At 43.6% G+C, this 16687-nt stretch overlaps 1 long non-coding RNA gene across 2 annotated transcripts; it reads left to right on the forward strand.

Annotated features, from left to right (window-relative positions):
• Positions 1–4475: 4475 nt before the first annotated feature.
• Positions 4476–12873, forward strand: LOC128110185 (uncharacterized). 2 transcript variants are annotated; one of them, XR_008218137.1, is made up of 3 exons: positions 4476–4572; positions 10325–10445; positions 12641–12873. It is a non-coding gene; the product is annotated as an uncharacterized LOC128110185 (long non-coding RNA). The 2 variants fall into 2 exon arrangements; XR_008218138.1 differs by lacking the exon at positions 4476–4572 and adding an exon at positions 7872–8257.
• Positions 12874–16687: the final 3814 nt, after the last annotated feature.

Below are 16687 nucleotides of genomic sequence, written 5' to 3' on the forward strand. Positions count from 1 at the left end.
ATGGGCCAGGCAGGAAAACTCTAGCTACAAGATGTGATTAGTCAAATGAGGCACATGCTTCAATGACATTACTGCTCAAAGCAGATTGGACTTTTACAAGAATGTCAGTTGAGCTGTAGTCAAGACCATAGGCCACAGCTGAGGATGGAGGGAGCACACTCTTGATCTTTGTTCTAGAAGCTGGAGCCCTCTATCTTAGGTCAGGCCAAACTCAAGCCCTAGGTCTATCCTGTCAGGAAAGAACAAGCACACAGACCATGGTAACTTGTGGGTAAAAGCAAGGGATCCTAGAATGTCTAAGAGAAGTACTGGGGAAGGATTCTGGTTCTAACACTGCAAGTTCATGATTCATGATCACTGTTAAGAGACAGATGTGGGGACAGCCTGCTCACCTGGAATCCTTTGTCTTAGGCTCCCAATCAACTCAGTGCTCAACTAAGATGCTGTTCATCTCAGACACAAGAGAAAACTCCCCAGTTCCAAGGCCGGAAGTAAATGATAGAGCCTCTAGCAGGGCATCCCTGCATGCTGATTCCCTGACACAGCTCCATGCATGGGACTGGGGACAACTCAGACTTTAAGAATAGGAGGCCTATAAAGACAAAGCTACTTCAGAATGTGATGGCAAGAATAAGAAATGTTCCCCATAGTCTTACTTTGAACATTTGGTCTGCGGAGGTGGTGGTGCTGTTTGAGAAGGTTTAAGAGGTGTGACCTTGCTGGAGGAACTGTGTCACTGAGGGGGTCCTTTGAGAACTTTTGGCCTTGCACTACTTGTGGCTCAGTTCAACATGTGAGCTTCCTGCTTCTGCTCCAATGTCTGCTGCTTATTGCCTCACCTCAGCACACTATCATGTACTCTTACTCTAGAACGGTAAGCTCAAATACACTGTTCTCTAAGATGTCTTACTCATGGTGTGTTAGCAGAGCAATAGAAAAGTAATTAGGACAGAGATACGGGTCATGGCTGTGTGATGACTATGAGGAACACCCCTCCCCCCATTATCCAGTTTCTTGGATCTTGTTGGTGTTGAGAGAGATTGTTAGATACAGGCTCCAAGAATGCAGGAGCCAAGGAATTTCAATGAGTGGTCCTTAGCTGCCTTCCTTTTTAAGACTGCAAATCACACCTGCTCTAGGATCTCCCTGAAGCTTTGCATGTGTCACATCTCCCAGCAGGAGGGTTTGAATCCAGTTTCTCCAGGTCTCCCAGTGTGGAGACCCACAGAGGCTTCCTAGTGAGAACTTACTCAGGGTCAGAGAATCTGGGCTTGCTTTACACAGCAGGGCTGCATAAGGAGATGATTTGGCCACAGGTGTGTTTATCAGGTGTTTGGAAGGGTCTACACTTGGCTGTGTGGTGTGCTTTGATCTCATAAGGGTGGTGTTTTTTTGCCTCTCCCCTTGGCATGTTATAAAAAGCCCTTTTCAATAAAGGACAAGGCTGTTGGGTATTGATCCAGGCCCTCCCGAAGGTATTCTGTGTTTCTGTCTTTCTTCTCATCTTCCAGGTCTCTCTTTCTAGCTGATATTTTCTCATTCCTCTCTCCTGCACCTAAGAGCTGGACTCCCACATTGCAGCAGACCTGGAAATGTGCTGTTATTTTCCTTCAGTCTGCTCCAGGCTTGCCTGGCATGGCCAAGCTTCCTGACACTGCCAGCCACCCCACCCCCCCATGTAGCTTAGCACCCCTCTTCTCATGCCAAGATCCTCAGCAGGCCATGATAAACATGGCTTTTTTGGTTCTCTAGTAGCCAGTGCCCACCAAGGAGCTGAGTGCAGCTCAAGCAACTGTGCCAGAGGTTGTCCCCTAGAGCAAGGCTGGCCTGAGATAATTGGACAGTGCCTCTTCACTCTGTGGCCATACTTCCTCAGCTGGGGATACTGAGAACACTGTTTACCATCCCTGTATTTGCCTTCTAATCAATCATCTTTCCATCCTCAGCTAACTGCAAAGAATTTCTCAGGATAGCAGGAAACTTCCCAGACAAGACATAGAAAACAAATAACAAACTGGAAGAGCCAATAGATCATATTTGGGGTTCATTTGAAGTAATTCTGTTTCGGCTCTTCTGCCAAGGAGAAGAGGTGTGTGAGAGTTCTGTAAAGCCAGATGTACTAGTGAACATGCTGAAACCTGCTGACGGTATCAGAATACTCCATTTTTAATATCGGGAGAAATGAGCAATGACAGGAACTTTCTAAATTGTAAGTTCCAGCTTCCACTACCACAAACAGGGTGAGTGCCAGTGAGTATAGTGTCTGTGTCTGACCTGAAGAAGCAGAACTGAGCCAGAATGAGAAACTAGTTAACAGTCTTCTGAACAGTAAATACCCTTAATAAATTCCTTAAGTAATTAAAAAAAAAAGAGGGTCCTGAGATAGGTCTAGCTCAGCAGCTCTCAACCTGTGAGTCACCACCCCCTTCGGGTTGAACAACGTTTCACAGGGGTCGCCTAAGACCATGAGAAAACACAGATATTTACATTAAAATTCTTAACAGTAGCAAAATTACAGTTGTGAAGTAGCAATGAAAATAATTCTATGGTTGGGGGTCAGCACAGCATGAGGAACTGTACTAAAGGGTTGCAGCATTAAGAGGGTTGAGAACCACTGCTCTAGCTGAATTAGATATCCTGTTTTAAAGTAATGAAGTAATTCGCCATTGAACCTGTTCAAAGCTCAACTAAGAGTTGTCTGCTTCTCTGAGCATCTTCAATTTCTTCAACAATTCTTGTACCTTTGTCTCCTACAAGAGAGAAGGAAGAGTGTTCCTAAGTCAGGATTCTAGGTTTCTACCTTCACTTACCTTTCAGATTCTGCAGGCTTCTTGCTATGAGATCCCTGTTACCAGTTGTCACTACTAGACCACATGGACACCTGGACTGCCCCTCTGTTTACCTCACACTCCCACAGCTGCTTATCAGTTTTAAATTCTGTCCTTACTGGTCAGTTCCAGACACTTCTGTGCCCATTGTGGGACTCCATCCAGCACATCAAGCTGAACCACAGACTGAGGTCTTGGATTGACATGGGGAGTTTGACCAGTCTGACTCTTTGATTTCACTGTTCCATCCTCACCCAGGCAGGCCACTGTGTGTATGTCTCTACTGCACCCTCTCGGGGAGGGCTGCACAACTGTCACAAGTGCAAGAGAAAGAGTGTGGTGTAGCCACAGGAGTATTCTTAGAAGGCCGTCGAGGCAGAGTAACCATGTCCTAGGCCTATCATGAAGCCGCTGGAAATCTCTACCCATATCACTTTCTTAGGAGCTTTTCAGATCCCTCAGCAACTTCTCCACCCTTGCTGCTTTTGCCTGGGCTACTCTGAGGACTCTTGGTACCAAGCACAAAGCTAAAGGGCCAGAGAGAGGCCACTGTGCCCAGGTCTGGGGCGCTGACTTCTTTCTGCTCTGGAATGATGCTTCATGGCAAGGTTTCTCCCTTACCACCCACAAGTGTGCTCCCACTAAGCACAAGTGATTGGGATCTAGTTGGTAAATTCCCTTTCAAACTTGCTAGGTGTGGTGGTTTGAAGGAAAATAGTCCCAAAGGGAGTGGCACTATTAGGAGATGTGGCCTTGTTGGAGTAGGTGTGGTCTTGTTAGAGGACGTGTGTCACCTTGGAGGCAGGCTTTAAGGTCTCATATATATTCAAACTATGCCCAGTGAGCCAGACTACTTCCTGTTGCCTGTGAGTCAAGATGTAAGGGCCCTCAGCTCCTGCTCCAGCACCATGTCTACCTGCATACTAGCATGTTGTACCATGACTATAATGGACTAAACCTCTGAAAATATAAGCCACCCCAGTTAAATGTTTTTCCTTTATAAGAGTTGCCATGGTCATGGTGCCTCTTCACAGAAATAGAAATCCTAAGACACTAGGATCATGACCAGTGGTAGACTGGTGTTCTTAAAAGTGCCTGCCAAGGTCACTGCAAATCCATGTCAGAGGAGGAGCTGGGTCCAGGACCCTCCTGGGAACCTACACCCAACACTAATGCAGAATTTACCTCTAAATTTAAAGAATTTTGATCCAATAATGGGCTGAACATAAATATTTATGGAGTACTTGTTTTGTACTATGCTCTGTTCTAACCATAAGGAAACAGCCAAGAGTCCAACAAGCAAAATGTCTGCCCCTATGTAAGATAAAGCACAGGTTGGTGAAGACAGAGAAAATGTATAGTATGCTGGGCTGGGGTAAGTACTGTGGCAGACAAGAAGGAAGGTGGATAGGGATGCTGGCAGGTTGTTTCAGATTAGAATGAGATGATCCAGGAAGATTAATCAAGGGACTCTTGAGAAGGGGGTGTGTGAGTAAAAATGAGATTTCCAGAGTGTTCCAGGCATAAGGAAGGGCAAGAACAAACGAGGTGGGCGCAGTGCACCATTCCCAAGGGACAGCTGAGTCACAACAGCCCACAAAGCTAAGCTTACAGCCCACAAAGCGTTGTTGAGTCATGCTGAGTAAGCTGGAGTGTGAGGATGTAAGTCAAGACATTCCTAGCATGTGTTTTTTTCAAGAACAGTCAGAGAGTGGAGTGGGGTTGAGGACAAAGAAGAAAACAGGTAGGCACTGCTTGCTGGAGCCATGCAAGTGAACCCAAGGGTGGCTTGGGCCAAATGCTAGGTGTCAGAGCAGACACTAAAAGTGGGTTGGTTTTGAATGTAGAGCCAGGGGATTTGCTGATGGCTTGAGTATGTGTGGGAGAACAGAGAGAGAGAGAGAGAGAGAGGAAGGGAGAGGAAGGGGAGGGAGAGGGAGGGAAAGGGAAGGGGGAGGGAGAGGGAGGGGAAGAGGAGGGAGAGGGAGGAGAAGGAAAGGGGGAGGGAAACAAAATGAATTCTCTTAACTCTTCCAAGAGATCTAATGGTGTCTGGGTACCTGCTGGGTCAGACTAGCTGCTGGGTTTGTAGAGGAGACTCAGCCCTTAGTCTTCTTAGAGCCAGACAGAACTTTCTTGGCCTCAGGCAAAGGACAGGGATTAAGGGATAATTCGCCAGATATAAACAAGTTAAATGAGCAGGCCTAAAGGATTAGCCTCCTCCCAAAGTCTGCAAAAGCTCCCCCTCCTTTGTAGGCTTCTGCTGGATTTCAGATGAGACCCTTGTGCCTGGCTAGCTCTCAAAAGGAGCCCTTAGGTGTAGCTATTGAACACACTCCTATCCCCTGCTTACTCCTTCCTGGGTGAGCGAAGAACCCTGAGCTATTTATTTGTATTTTTAAAAGCAGAGGAGTTTATGATCTTCCTTGCACAGGGAAGAGAATAGCCAGGTTTATTAAAGTACTCATAAAAGAAGCTAAGTTAATAAAACAGAGAGTTGGGGGAAACCAGGGAGCCACAGGCATGTGGAGTGGGACACTTTAAGCGTTTTGAGCAGCCCTGTTTGCCCTGCTCTTTCCCTCATCAGCTATCACCACAGTAGTTTTAGTTGCATCAGCGACTTTCCATCTCATCTTTCTTTCTCACGGGTAGTTTTGAAACCTAATTTCAATCTGCTTGGATGAGAGGCCAGCCCTCGACTGGAGCCAGGCTTCCACAGCAATCTGGTGCTCTGTCCTGTCTAGTTCAGCTTTGAGCTGCTAAATGATAGATTGAGAAGGGAGGCTTTCCAGAGCTGCACAGAGGAGAGTCAGCTTCATCAACCACACCCCAGAGAGACAGTAAAGTTGCTTCTAAGTGCCCAGATAAAACGAAAGGTTTGGGGAGTAATGCCACAGCTTGAAATTGCTTCCCGACTCTTCTATTGTAAAGAGAGATGCATCCCTTTGCTTGGGAGAAGGACCAGGTATACCTGGGCTCATCTCAGTCTGCCCTTCATAGCATTCCACAGCCTCTTTCTCCTACCCTTTCGTCCTCTGGATTCTGTTATTCAATGAGATGGAATATGTAAGGCCTTTTTAAAGATTACACTCGACTGTAATGCACCCTACAATAGAATGGGGGACCGGCAGGGCAGAAGCAGCTGGGAGATGTGGCTTTTTCTCTAGCAAGCAAAGAATTTTACAAAGCATTTGGAAGAGGGGGAGGGAAGGGGAGATTCCTCAGATGTCTGAAGTGCTTGAGCAGCCATTAGCTGATACAGGTGAACACAGGCTGGGGCTGAAAAGCCCCATCCCCCAGCAAGGGCCTTTCACTACACCAAAGGGAAGAAGGCAGCTGTTTGTAGGGAGGGATGTGGGGAAATGATGTTATATTAAAAGGTAAATAATGGAATTGGAGGCTATCAGAGAGTAGAAATGGAATGGGAGGCTCTCACTTTCATTCCGTCTTAAGCTGGCATGCTGCTGATGTGGTTTATTAAACAGCTGTCAGAATCCAGGCCCCAGGCAGATGCAGCCAGTGGAGTGTGAAGAAGACATTCCGGTAGGGACAGGCATAGCAACTGGTCTCACCGCAGGCTTCCCATCCCACGGACCCTGTTAGAGGGAGATGGAAAGGGAAAGGAAAATCAAGGAGCCAAGGAAAGAGGAAACTCAGCCCCGGTAACAACTGAAGTAAGAGGAAGGTGTTCCTGTCAGGACCGTCCATTTTTTTTCCAGAACAGGTTAAAGGTTCTTGGGCAGCACAGCAGTAGTGCTCGGCACATGTGCATTATGAGCACACAGAGGAAGACGGTACAATCTTCCCTTTGAGACTTCAAAGCGAAGGTGACATTGGACTAATGGATGAGTGGTATTTCCAGGATAAAACATAGAAGAATACAGAGAAAGTAGAGTGTCCATAGGTATCACTTAATATCCAAAGCTATGGCGTTAAGGAATGGGGACTTTCTCATCCTTAGATGAAATGCTATAGACAATCAATGGCTGGAGAAAGAGAGAGAGAGGGAGAGAGGGAGAGAGAGAGAGAGAGAGAGAGAGAGAGAGAGAGAGAGAGAGAGAGAGACAGAGAGAGAGAGAGAGACAGAGAGAATCAGCTTTTATCAGCTTTTTCCAAACACAAGCTGCCTGATAGGTTATCCAGTTCCAATTGGCCAGTCCTAAACACATGAACAAATGAAATGAGCAACTCTAAAATGGCTCAGTAGGATATGTATGTATGTGTGTATGTGTGTATGTATGTATGTATATATGTATGTGTGTATGTATGCATGTGTGTATGTGTGTGTATGTATGTATGTGTGTATGTATGTATGTGTGTATGTATGCATGTGTGTATGTATGTATGTGTGTATGTGTGTATGTATGTGTGTATGTGTATATGTATATGTGTATGTGTGTATGTGTATATGTATATGTGTGTGTGTATGTGTGTGTACGTATGTATGTATGTGTGTATGTGTGTACATATGTATGTATGTATGTGTATATGTGTGTATGTATGTATGTGTGTATGTGTATATGTATATGTGTGTATGTGTATATGTATATGTGTGTGTATGTATGTATGTAAATGTGTACGTATGTATATGTATATGTGTGTGTATGTGTGTATGTATATGTGTGTGTGTATGTGTGTATGTGTATATGTATATGTGTGTGTGTGTATGTATGTGTGTATGTGTGTATGTATGTATGTATGTGTGTATGTGTGTACGTATGTATGTATGTGTGTATGTGTGTATGTATGTGTATGTGTATGTATGTGTGTATGTGTGTATGTGTATATGTATGTATGTGTGTATATATAACAATAATGAAGAAGAGGTCACAAGTTAGGGGCAGCACAGAAGGAGTTGGAGAGAGGAGGAAGGGATGGAATGATGTAAATACAGTATTTGTATATGAAATTCTCAAAAACTTGAAAAAATATAAATTAAACAGAAAAGAAATGGCCTTTCAGGACGATTTGTGATTTGTCCGTAAGGGCTTCTCCTTTGTAAACAGGACTAAGCCCTTTGTAAGAAAGGCTCACCCTGTCCCTCCTTCCATGGGAGCAGGTAGCACTCTTCCTCTCTGCAGGCTACAGCACCAAGGCACTGTTCTGCCGGTTATTCGGGCTCAGGTATTTCCTTATAGCAACACCAAAGGACTCAGTGAATTAAAGACTGCTGGGCTGAACCAACTAAGAAGAAAGAGATGCAGAAAGCTGTTCTACCTGCTTGGAAAACCAAGGGAGAAGAAAAGCCACCCAAAGCAATTTTAGACCCTGTGGGTCCCTAGACAGCAGCAGGAGGGTCTGCCTCAGAGTTTCCCCAACCAGCCTCTGTCTGACAGTTGTTTGCCGTCCCCAGAGCTGACCTCCAAGGCACTCCTTTGTCTTGTCACCTCCGAACATTTTACTGCTCTACGTTGAAGATCCTGCATTGGGTAAAATTAGAAGTTACATTTTAGAGCAACACAGATTTCCTATGTCTCCTGTAACTAGATGGAATGTGCATATTGATACATTTCTGGGGTCTTTTAATTAATATATCATTTATTTGAGGGAATTTTATTTGCTAAGATTTATTAGTATGAAGGAAAATTTTTTCTTTCCCTAAAAAGGTATGTCAGTCGTAGCAATCTGTGTAGCTAGAGCATGTGATAGTAAACGAGAATTGACAGAAGGGGACCTGATATTGTGGTTTAAATCTGTAACACCCCTCAGAGGCTCATGTTTGAACACTTGCCTCCTAGTTGGTGACTCTGTTAAGGAAGGTTCTGGAAATTCCGAGTAGTGAATCCTAGATGGTGGTGGTTGGCCACTCAGGGTCACCACTGGGAAGTGATGCTGGACTCCTGGCTCCAGCCTCACTCTCTGATTCCTGGTCTACTGTGTATGAACACCGTCTCCCTCATTCGCATCCTGCTATGAGCTCTGCCATGCCCTATCCACTTGGATGGACTGAAACTCTTGGAAGCTATGAATCAAAATGAACCTTTCTCTCTGTTTCTGTCAGGTAGTTCATTGCAGCTGTTCAAAAAGTTAAAAACAGGAAAATATCAAAGAAATGAGGGTGCTGCTATGATTACACCTGAATGCACCTTGTGCCTTTGGAGCTGGATTGCTGAAGGAATATAGAAAAGTCTGGAGATGCAGCCTAGTTCTAGAAGTCCGATAATTTTGTAAGCAGAGCTCAGGGGGTGGTGCTGGCTGGAAGCCAGGAAGCCAGAATGCTGATGTGAATAAGTATAGCCAGGGAAGGCCAAGCTCATGAGTTTTCAAATGGACATAAAAATGATATTGGAAACTGAAACAGTGGTATTGGCATTGTGTTCTGGCAAAGATTTGTCTATACTTTGCCTTTCACCCTTGTCCTAAAAAGTTGAGTGAGGTTGGATTAAAAACTAACTAGTCTGTTAGACAGAAATTCATGTGATTGAAGAGCAGCTAAGTACTTCTCACTGGAGATTAGGAGAGGTCCCTTGAAGGCATTTCAGGAATTACTCATTTGAAGGCTCCAGTGTACAAAACTTCAAACTAATTTGAAAGAATTCCTTTTGAAAGAGAATATATTAAGTTTATCACAAAGAATAACTTAGGGAAATGTTTTCCTATGTTCAGCCACCAGAGCATTCAGAGGCCTCTGCAACAGTGGTCCAAGGAGGCCCGACTACTGCTCAAGCTGGCACAGAACTTATCATTTTCCACCTAGTGCTAGTCTTTCAGGTATGCAGAATGCAAGGATTATAAGGTCATGGGAATCTCTACCAAGAATCCAGAGGAAAGCTTGTGAGCCCAGGCAAGGTGTACTAGGGTCCCATTATCCACAGGATGCTCCTGAGAGAAATTGGCATGGAGCTGTAAGATTGATGTCCAAGTTGCAATAGGGACTCCAGGATATTGGAGATGCCAGAAACATGGGATGTCTGCCAAGGAGAACTTGGAGGTAGCCCAACAGATAGGCCATGGCAAATATGTGGGTGGGCTCCCTAAGCCATAGGCACCACATGTATCCTAGATGTTGGACATGGAACTATAGGATTTAGTGTTTTCCCTTCTGGCTTTCAGTCTTGCTTTCATCTCATCACTTGGAATGGGAATGTTTACTTTGTGCCATTGTATTTTAGAAGTATGTAATTTTTTATTTTACTTTATGGGGATTACAGATAAGAGATTGAGTCTCTTAATAGACAGACTAAGTCTCAGTAGAGAGTTCAGGCTCAAGTTTTTGAATAATGTTGAAACTGCTAAGATTTTTGGATACTCTTGAAGTTATATTTAATGCAGTTTGTATTCTGAGATTCCCATGAGCCCTTGAGGGTTTGGTGGAATGCTACAGTTTGAATTAAAGTAACCTCCACTAACTGTTTGAAATGCTTGAGCCTCAGTGGATGGTGGTGTTTTGAGAGATTGGGCATTGGGTAGTATGGGAACTGGTTGGTGAAAGTAGGTTGCTTTGTGTGGTTTTTGGAAGATTGAACTTGGGTTTCTTCAATCTTGGTTATATCTAGCTCTTGCCATTCTCTCCTGGTCCAACATGATGGAAGCAGCCTCCACCAATGCCTCTGACTCGGTACACTAAGCTGCACTCCATGCCTTCTCCATCATGATAGACTGAAGTCCTCTGAAACTGTGAGTCAAAATAAATATTTCCTTCCTGGAGTTGTTTCTGTCAGAATGATGCCAAAAGTAACTAATAATACATCTGGTGTGGCCAAACCTGAGAAGATCCTAGAATGCTACCAAGGTCATTGAGATGACTTCCCAGGGACAAGGTGGATCCTTGGAGGGTGTCAAACAATATGTTATCAGATAGACATTTCAAAAGGTTCTATGAGGTGACTTGATCCCAAGGAGACAAAACTAAACCCAGGGAGACTGTCAGTAGACTCATTCAACAATCCAGGTGAGGGATGGTCACAGTCCTTGCTGTAAGAGATGCACCCTATCCCAGTGGGTGCTCTCCAGCCTGTACTCAGAGGGTTATTCTGGAATTTTTCTGAAAGGCCCGTATGCTATAGTCTTGTTCTCCTAAGTTTTCCCTTGGGAAGTGGTAATGATGATGAGAGGGCCTAGTGTGGGGTCTTCAGGTGACTGGGAATCAACCTTCAATGCAGATCAAGGAATTGTCACCTATTTATCTCTTGTGTGCTTAGCCATGTTGAGTGACTTGGCTCTCTACACACTTCCACCGCAATGCACTTCATGACAGGCTCAGAAACAGCAGGGTCAGTTGATAATGGCCTTGGAACCTTCCAAACTGTGAGCCAAATAAACTTTTTTTTTTTTTTTTTTTTTTTTTTTTTTTTTTTTTTTTAATAAGTCAGTGGTTTCAGGTGCTTGTCAGAATAAAGGAAAGCTGAACAAAAGACAGCAGCTAAAGAAGCTGCATGGCCAACAGACACTGTGTCCAGCGAGGGTAACAGGAGGAGATTATGTGGCCAGCAGACACTGTTTCCAGTGAGGGTAACAGGAGGAGACTATGTGGCCAGCAGACACTGTGTCCAGAGAGAGTAACAGGAGGAGGCTATGTGGCCAGCAGACACTGTGTCCAGAGAGGGTAACAGGAGGAGGCTATGTGGCCAGCAGATATTGTGTCCAGGGAGGGCAGGAGGAGGAGCCTACATGGCCAGCTGACACTGTGTCCAAAGGAGGAAAGCAGCAGAGGCTGGGATGGGGTCAGGAGTTGAAAATAAAGCTGTGGGATTGGAATACATCTCAGCCTGCCCATCCACAGCCTCAGGGACCATAGAGAGTCAGGGCAACTCCAAAAGCACCGAACAGCCGAGGGCAGAAAGCACACTGGAAGAATTTGGCTTTTACTTTTAAGCTAGATAATAATTATCTCATTTTAACATTTCTTAAAATAGTATGTTTTTTACTTCCTTTCACAAGGAAGTTCAATAATTTCTTATGATACTGTGCTATTTAATTGTTAATTACATCATTATTTTATTATCCAGAAATGAGGAACACTTGGTGCCTTAGCAGTTTTGAATTCCAGAGGGGAAAGAAATTGAGTCGTTAACCTTTTTTTTCAATAAAAAGAAAAATATCATAAGCCAGCCCATTCTCTGCCTCATAGACTTTTTTTTTTCCTTTTCCAGCAAGTGCGGCATGATAAAGTAATTGTATAATTAGGAATAAATGGCTTATAAGTGTGATACCTTCTTTTGTTGTTAAAAGGTTTAAGTATTCTGTATCTCTTAAAATGCATTCAATTTGAATTAAGAAAGAAAAGAGGACTATAACATAACACCAAATAAGTTTGGGACCCATGGTAGCCCCATTGAGAGTGTTCTCACACCCTTGTCCTCAACAATAAACATATTTCAGGAACTTTTCAGAGTGGTGTGACCAACTGGCCTCAAGTCTTGTTTTGCAGAGCTGGTTTTGTGTTCCCATTTGTGTCTTCCTCTGAGCAGATAATGGAAGGACTAGACACAAAGCTGATGAGCCACAAAAATGCATTGTGTTTTCTCTTTACGATGGCCTCAGCTGAGGAGGCTTAGACTTTGCTGCTGTTTTGTTCTTGTGTCAATCATAGTCATGGGTGTAGTACACTGGCAGCTTTTACACATTTGCTTAATAAATTAGCGTTCTGTTCTGATTGATTTACTGGGTGGAAACATCAAATTTACATGTCAAGCAGAAGAGGGAAGAAGGGAGGAACACAAGACATAGAGAAGTAGAGGCAACAATTTCAGTCTATTACAGTTTGCTGGGAAAAGAAAAAAAGAGAGAATTTTCATTTTCATTCTAAATCAGGGACTGGTGGAGAGGAATAAACCAAGTAGATGGGGAAAACCTTTACTCTTTTTTTGCAGGGCACTAACCTATTTGATCCTGCTAAGGTCTGGCAGTTTAGAAGACCCATGGCTCTGCCCTCTTGCCACAGGGATCACTGGAGAGACCTTTCAATATGCCTGCCAGTTTTTTTGCATCTGAATAAAAGAAGCATTATGCCTGAAGGATCCATCATTCTCAGGGGTATTGGGACAAGAAAATGGCATAACAGATGTGAACACATTTAGAAAGTAAAAGCAATATATAAATGCTAGAGAGTCTTCGTTTTTATTGCACATATCCATCTCATCCCGCCATGTTCTGACAGCATTGGCCCTATTAGCTCCACGCATTATAATAATCCATTATTGGTACAATCAGCCTTGGGTGGTAGCAGCTGGCCTTGACTATTAGAATAGAAATGGGTGGGAGATATGATGGATGAAGTCTGGTTCTAAAGAAAGGAGACTATTTAGTGTGTGCTACCTTTCAGAACCAGTTCAGTCCAAACCCTGTGATTTCCTCCCAGAAAACCCAGATCTCCATGAGGCCAGCTGGACAGATCAGGCTTGGTTGGCCAATGTCTTAGTACTTAGATCAAGTCATGCCATTTACTAACAAAGGAGTCTGCACTGACTAAGTGATATACTAAGGGAATTGTTGTGTTAGTGGATGCTGGCAACTTTAAGTGCCAGCTATGGTTTTATAGCAGTGTACAACAGAAATTTGGATCCAGATGGGTCAAAGTTGTCTCCATAAAATGTACATTTACAAATTTGGGGGAGCACCTTTCTACTTCCAGGGAGTGACAATCCAAGCATCAGCAAATAGATACGTAATCAGGTAGAAGCTAGAGAAGGAAAGCAGAGGAGTGTGGGTGAACCAGCTCTCAGTGAAGGAGAGTTCCAGGTCTCCTGGACAGCAAGCCAATGGTGTCCAAACACTCTTGATCTGTTGATGCCCCTCTCGTCCTGATTCTGAACCAGACCAAAGTCCTTAGTCTCAGAGAGTTTGGAGCACCCTGAGTTATGACTCAACAGTAGCTGACCAACTGTTGTGAAAATAGCTGTGTAATCCTCAGTATTCAATGTCCCAGACACTCTCTGAAGCAGAGGGACTTAAAATTGAACATCTGGGTCACACACAGCTTTTTTTTTTTTCAGGATTAGTTCTTTTTTTTTAGGTATGTGCACCTTCTTTCTCCTTCACACTTATTCTCTATTCTATCATTAAGAAATTGTTAAAAAAACAAAAACACTTTCCTTTAAAATTTTAGATTTCTTCTCCAAGAATCCTCTAAAAATATCCCTTGTTTGCATGGAAGGGAATTGAATCATTTCCTCAGACCTACTAATCTTCCTTACAGATCTGAACTCATCTAGGTATTTTTGGAGGCAGCTGCTTTGCTGTTCTCTAACTTAAGTACTTGTTATCAGAAGTGGTGTCACCCATCTATATGACCTATGTGTGGGCTGTGTGTGACTCAGATGCATATCTGTCAGAGCACCACCATTCACAGGTAGCTCAACAGTGTCCTTCATAAGCTGCCCTCTAGCCTCATTTGAAGAGGGTGAGAATTTCTGCACGCCAACACATTGCCATTCCTACTCATAGTCCTCTTCTTTAGAGCTGTGCATTCTTCCTCAAAACATAAAAGTCTTGATATGGAACGCACACAAGCATTTTAAGCTAGTATTAGTCATGAATACCTTTGATTCTTACATAACAAGGATTTTTTTTTTAAATTTTAGGAGGAGGAACATTGAAAGGCAGAGTTAGTAGACAGTGTGTAAAGGGAACTTTCTCCTCCAAAGAAGCACAAAGAGGAAGAATGAGTGTAAGCTAGGGAGTAGGAGGCACAGGACACTCTTGTCCTCCAATGGTGGACCTATTTGGGACATCTGCTTTTGATGTGTCCTTTCACTGCTTATTTTTAACTGGAAGAGGTTAGTATTTGTATTAAACAAAGAGGTGGGTTTCCACTACACAGCTTGTGGATAATTTTATAGCTTTCATTTCTTGAGCATTCATCCTAGCACTTACGAATTCTTCATATGAATTGTCTCCTTTAATCCTTTCAAAGACTCTCATGAGGTTCATAACATTGATATCCTCATTTTGGAGATGAGGAAACCTGTGCTTAGAGGGATTTAGTAAACTGGTTGCAGTCTTACAGTGCATACGTCATCTTGCCAGGATGAACTTTCAAGTTGAATTCTAGGGTGTAGAAGCAGGCCCCAACAGTGGTGACTGCCTCTTCTGACTCCTCATCTAGTAGATCTTTTCCTCAGGTTTTGTAGCCCTGTCTGAGTTTTCTGGTGATATTTTTAAACTACTCAGATATTGTGTGCACTTAGTGATTTGTTTCGGGCTTGCTGGCTCAATATCTGGTCCCTGCCCTACTCCCGTGCAACACATAGTTTGCAGAAGTGGTATCTGTATGCAGTGTGTGTGTGTGTGTGTGTGTGTGTGTGTGTGTGTGTGTGTGTGTGTGTGTACATGTGTGCGGTGTGTTTGTGTGTGTAAGTACACTTGTATTATGAGTATGAAACGTCTCTCACTGACCTGGGACTCACTCCTGCCAAGCTAGCTAGCAGTCAAGCTCCAAAGATCCACCTCCTAGCTTTGGGATTTCAGTCATGTTTCACCATCTCCCTGGCTCTTTTTTCTTTTTTCTTTTTTTGAGACAGAGTCTCACTAAAACTACTCATGTAGTTCTGGCTGTCCTGGAACTCACTATGTAGATAAGGTTGATCTGCCTCTGAGTGCTGGGCTTAAGGTTTGTGCCACGCTGCATGGCTCCTCCCTGGATCTTTTTGACATGAGTGCTCAGATCCTCATTCTTGTGCAGTAAGTACTTTACCTACTGAGCAGTTCTCAGCCCCTAAGTGCTTGTATTTAGTTGCCCAGGACCACCACTTTTAGTCAATGTGACTGGTAGCTGCAAACACATTGTTGAAGTCTGGATAGTACCTTTAGACAGGGGCTCCACTATTAGAGCCACAGCATCCTCTTAGTCCTGAACTTAGAGGTCTAGCCTTGGGTTCTGTAACCACTAATGCCAAAGAGATGCCAGAGCTAAGTTGTGAAGAGCATTTTACAGGCTGAGCATAGGCTGCTGGTCCCTGAGACCTGGTGCAGTCCCCTCGGCTGCAACAAATACTCCTTTTAGCGTGGTCCATCATTTTGATATGTTTTTTTTGACAATTTCTAAATGTGTATAGACACAACCTGCCTGCCTTTCTATTCATGTATTCCCCCAGAGCATCTGATTTTCCGCATGGTAGGAACCAGATCCGCACCCACCCTGTTCCCCATTTTAACGCATTTCACGATTTGGTTGCTTTGGTTGCATTTCAAAACGACACATCTGATCAGTTCTTTAGTAATATTGATGTTTTGCCCTTTCAAATGTGTCATTTGATTTTCTGATGTTTTTCTCCATCTGGTTTAGTAACACTTTCATTTACTCGCAGCTTTTTATTGGGTCCCTGCAGGTTTATAGAAAGGAATCTGACTTTAGGGTATTGTATTTTAAAATGTTTTTACTCTAACATGCCCGTAACTCTGCCTCCACCAGCCTGATTCCTTCCCTTCCCCCTCTTCTGCCAGCTCACCTCCTTACCCTTGCCTCAAAACACTGTGAATAAATTCCTCACTACAGGGCTTCAAACACTGGCCTTTCCCCCACCATATTTAAGTATTTCATTGTGTAAGGCCCATTGCCTTGCTTCAGCTGTTCCCTGTGGATTCAATCAAAGAACAATTTTTAAAAGCGGGTATGGGAAGCGGGCTGATATTTTACATTTCTGACATGTTTTTATTGCCCTGGTTGAAGACATTTCCAAATAGGAATTCTAAACTTTCTAAGGCAGAAACAAAAGCCTAGTATAGTAAGTTCTTTTCTCGCTGTCTGACTTTTCCTGCTTTCTCTCACCAGCTCTGATCTTCTCTCCTACGTTCTTGGCAGGTTAATTTCCACATTTCTGCTCTCTTAACCTCTTCCTCAACTACAGTAAATGCAGATGTTAGAGGGTATAGAGACTGATTGAAGGAAAACACACAACAATTCATTTCTTGTGAAATAT

The sequence above is a fragment of the Peromyscus californicus genome, unplaced genomic scaffold (assembly GCF_007827085.1).
Source record: "Peromyscus californicus insignis strain IS unplaced genomic scaffold, ASM782708v3 Scaffold_14__1_contigs__length_90479793_seg_2, whole genome shotgun sequence".
Taxonomy (NCBI): domain Eukaryota; kingdom Metazoa; phylum Chordata; class Mammalia; order Rodentia; family Cricetidae; genus Peromyscus; species Peromyscus californicus.